The 4,906-nt window shown below is 36.4% G+C and overlaps 1 long non-coding RNA gene across 1 annotated transcript; it reads right to left on the bottom strand.

Annotated features, from left to right (window-relative positions):
• Window positions 1-275: 275 nt before the first annotated feature.
• Window positions 276-2,007, bottom strand: LOC145160729 (uncharacterized). The gene is made up of 3 exons (XR_013738211.1): window positions 1,571-2,007; window positions 1,343-1,463; window positions 276-652 (listed from the first exon to the last, which is right to left on the bottom strand). It is a non-coding gene; the product is annotated as an uncharacterized LOC145160729 (long non-coding RNA).
• Between the last annotated feature and the right edge of the window lie 2,899 nt (window positions 2,008-4,906).

The following is a 4,906-nucleotide window of genomic DNA, read 5'->3' as shown; positions in this document are numbered from 1 at the left end:
CAAAAACTATAAATAACATTGAGCTATATATTATATTTAATTTTATTCATCAGTAACTCGCGGGTAGAAGCCATTCAAACGGTTGAGATTATACAGTTATAATAGATGTATATATTATCATATAATTCAAAATAATCAATATATTATATCAATTTAGTATACGAATTATTATATCAAATTTAACAACAACGTTATTGTTATATTTAAAAAAACATATTTTTGTAAAGATTTCAACTATATAGGTGTTCATGCGCAACGCGCGGGCATACGCCTAGTTATGGATATAATTACCCACCTGCATTAATGATAATGATGGATAATGTTAAAGAATATGTTACATATTATTTCCAATAAGCAAAACTTGATGAGAAAAGAACACACAATAATTATTTAGAAGTACTTGGACATATCTAGACCTAATAACATCTGTATGACTTTCTCCAGTAAGAATCCAACATGAAAGCTCTACCTTTCTCCAGTAAGAATCCAACATGGAAGAACTTGACACCTTTCTAGCAATGGCATAAAATCGATTCTTCAAGGCATGCTCAGCAAACGTAAACCATTCACCATATGAAACATGTAGCTGATGATCTATAGAAGACTTCAGTTCTCGTAGAGTCAGTGCCTCATATCTCAGAGACAAACAACTCTGTAGATAATCAAACTGACACATATATTAAGCAGAAATACATAACAAAATCAATAGCTGCCATGTGTATATATTCAATGTATAGACTGCAAGTATATGCACTCTGCAGTATGAATGCCAATGGAAAATCAAATTGGTCCAGACCGAATCTCATTGAACATACAAATTGATCTTGTAGTAGTTCATATGTTGATCTTTATAAACTAACTATCTAACAAACCAAATGCAAAAGAAGTCATTAAAAAAGCAATTCAGTTATGTTTTCTTTGAACATAATCTGTATAAGTGCAACCTGTTTAATAATGCCAATGAAATATCATGATGCCTAAGATATGATGCTTCAACCCAGTGATCAGTTACTCGTTGTTCCAACTTCCAGATCATTATTTTTCTTCATCTAGTCAAATCTTAGTACCATACATTAAATGCCAATTTAATCCACCAACAATTTAAGATCTTCAACGAATGCCAATTTTGCGATTTCCATCAAATTAGTTATTAGTCATATCTTGTGAAAATCCAATGTGATCACATAGTTACATACAAACAGGCAGACATCATTACAATATACTAATACCCTCCTTGCAAAACCCTATCTACCAAATTGCACCAACGCGCACAAATGAATTGAAGAAAATCTACGAAAAACGTATGAAATCAACAAAAGGAAACGATATTTAAAGGACTTGCCTCTAGATCGCCGGTAAATGCAAAAGCGTGAACGAAAAATTCTATTATCAGAAGCTTGTGATCAAAACCGACTCTGCTGATCAAAACCGACTCCATAATGCGTAGAGTTCCGTCATCAAATCTAGCCAACTCAATGGATTTTGATAGGAAATTGTTTGGTTATGTAATTAAAAAAATGTTATTCCGAGCAATTTCAAGGGTTTATAGAGGGAAATCGAGTGAAATTACCTTCTGGTTTGTATCAGGGAGTGAAAGAGAGAAATTTGTTGGGAGACGACTTCACGGTCACACATTTTAACGATGAATTTGGTGGATGTTTCTGACTGGTTTATTTATACTATTACAATCTCGCAAACCCTCGCACAACAAAAAAACCCTAGTTCAAAATTGACACCATCAAAATCCTAAAACCTTAAAGAAATTACAACTTAAGTTCATCGATCTGGGGAAGTATGAATAGATTCTTGTTGAGCTCGTTAAGTTCATCCGTCTCCACCAATCAGCTTCCACCCTCATCTTCTCTCTCTTCTCACCAAAATGGTAACGGGGATCGGATAACGATCCCCTTAGCGAGCGCTAGGGGGCGGTGTTCATGGCTCGCTAACGAGCGTAGCGAGTGGGCTTAACATCCCCACTCCGCTTAGTCTAATGCAAATTGCAAAAGATGTAACTTGAGTTTTAGAAAGTAGGATTGACATAGAAGCACAATAATGTTTTTCATTTGGTTTTAAAAGGTCCTTCAACTAATTTTCGTACCTCTGGCCCCACTAAAGTGACAAATTACTTGTCATTTATACCATGAGAGTCGGTCACCCGATAATTAAATGTGAGGTGGCCTTAGACTTTCGATTTCTTCAATTAAATGACATATCATCAATGACACGTCAACTTTGCCTTCGTATAACTGTTCAAAAAAGGGATTTACTCCAGTCGTTAATCAAAGTCGTGTTGAAGTGTTCAAGATTCTAGGGCTTTTCTCTCTCAGTTCAGTAAGTTTTCTCTCATCTAGGGTTCTTTTGTAGTTAAAGTTCATGGCGAACCCAGACCCTATTTTCTTGAAAATGCATTTGCACTATAACGGTGTTTTTACAAGACACCCACGTAGATATACTGGAGGTGATACGTTCATGTTTACTGATCATGATTTCTCTAGAATGGATTTACATGGGTGTTGTGAATTTCTAGAAAGGTTTGTCGGAGAACCTTTGGAGAAACTTTATTACTCAGCACGTGATCAAACTATGGCAAATGGTCTTACGGTAATAGCCAACGAAATGGATTATCAACTGTTTATCGATGTTGCTTATCAAGCACCTGAAAAGCCAATAGACATGTATTTGGATCATATTGGGGAAGGATTTGAGGACTGGTTCGACGAAGAAAGTGATGAAAGTGGTTCAGTGATCCAGGGGGATAACAAAGAACCTTCACAAGGAATCCACAATCCTGAACCAGCCTATATGTTTGATGTTGGTTTGGAAGATGAAATCAATGGGGAATATTGTACCCCTCTAAACAAGACTAAGGACGATGAGTTTCTTAACAAGTTATGCCCAGAAGGTGGAGAAGAGAAAATGTTTGAAGAAATGGATAATAGTGAGGAATTGGACAATGATGTACTTGAGGAACATCATATCTTTAATCCTCAGGTACACTGAAAGAAGCAAGTACCAACTTTAGGCATGAGATTTGAGAATCCAAAACAGCTTAAGAGCATGTTATGTAATTATGCTATTAAGAATGGCTATCAACTATGGTTCGAAAAGAATGACAGTAAGACGCTTCTAGTATTGTGTTGTAAATGTGCTTGTACTTTCAGGCTATGGGCAAGTTGGATGAGTACAGAACACAGTTTTCAAATCAAGTATTTAAAAAGTGAGATCAATGTGCTAGGAACTACAAACTGGGTTCAATTGTCAATTACCGATGGATTGGTAGCCACTTCACCAAAAGATTTTGCATAGACAGAAACTGACAATTAGGCAACTTCGATTGGAGGTCATCAAGAAATTTGGTATTGAAGTCAGTATTAGCCAATGCAGAAGGGACAAACATTATGCTATCAATATTATTAAAGGTACCCTTATTGAGCATTATGCTAAGCTCTGGTCTTATGGAGATGAAATTAGAAGATCCAACCCTGGTTCAACAGTCATCATGGACGTACTTACGATGCCAGATGGAACTAATCAATTTAGTAAGTATTATGTTTGTTTTGATGGTGTAAAGAAGGGGTGGTTAGAAGGGTGCAGGAAGGTGATTGGAATTGATGGTTGCTTCTTAAAAGGGTATGTTACTGGTGAGTTGCTTTGTGCTGTGGGGAGAGATGCTAGGGACCAAATATACCCAATTGCCTGGGCAGTGGTATGTGTTGAAAACAAGGAAAACTGGAAATGGTTTATGTTATTGTTAATTTATGATCTCAATCTTGGTATGGGACAAGGTTTAACTCTTATGTCAGATCAACACAAGGTAAGAAAAACATTTTATTATTTCTCTTTCACAAAGTATATTACCCAATTCATTTCTAACTACTTGTATGTTGGTATAGGGTCTTATGGAAGCTGTCAAGGAATTGTTACCACAAGTTGAGCATAGGCAATGTGCAAGGCATATTGTGGCCAACTTCAATAAAAAGTTTCCATGGGCACAGTTTGTTAATTTGTTTTGGTCTGCATGTAATGCAACAACAGAACAATCTTTCGAAGAAATAATGAAGGATGTTGAGCTTATGAGTCCAGAGGCAAGTAACTCCTTGATAGAGAAGGACCCTAGAACATGGTCAAGAGCTTACTATCAAGTTGGTAAATGTTGTTCTAGTGTGGAGAATAGATGATGTGAAAGTTTCAATACAGTCATAGTAGAAGCCCGGAAGAAACCTATCATCACAATGCTTGAAGAATTGAGAATGTATATGATGAACAAGTCGTTCACATAAAAACTTAATGGATGGTCAAGTGATGTTTCACCTGAAATAAGGTTGAGGTTGAATAAGTTAAAGGTTAATCAAAGGTTTTGGTAGGTATTTCCAAGTGGACTCAACCAGTTTGAGACTAGGTCAGGAAATGAGGCATATGATGTTGATTTAGACACGAGGACATGTTCATGTAGGATGTGGCAACTTAATGGTTATGGGTGTGTTCATTCTATGGCTGCCATTAGCTACCTCAATAGAGATGTGGAGAAATACATAGATCCTTATTTTTGTAGAGAAATGTATATGAAGACCTACCAGTACAAAATTTTCCCAATGAATGGAAGCAAGATGTGGCTTGAAACTAATTACATTCCACATTTACCCCCCCCCCCCCCCCCCCCCAAGAATAGAAGGATGCTTGGTAGGCCAAAAACTAAAAGAGTTAGAGATGTGAGTGAAAAGGGTGGAAACCATAGAGTTTCTAAGAAGGGTGAGAAGATATCATGTAGTTTGTGCAAAGTGGAAGGACATAATAATAAGACATGTCCAAATGTTGATAGGTCAAGACCAAACAAGTTACCAACTAGGGTTAACATGAGTAAGACTACAAAGGTAATTACCACTTCCCATTTCTTATTTTTTATTTG

The sequence above is a fragment of the Lactuca virosa genome, chromosome 2, assembly GCF_052849685.1.
Source record: "Lactuca virosa cultivar CGN04683 chromosome 2, Lactuca_virosa_CGN04683_v6, whole genome shotgun sequence".
Classification (NCBI taxonomy): domain Eukaryota; kingdom Viridiplantae; phylum Streptophyta; class Magnoliopsida; order Asterales; family Asteraceae; genus Lactuca; species Lactuca virosa.
Note: the sequence above shows the minus strand (reverse complement) of the source record. Positions and strands in the feature narration are given on the sequence as shown.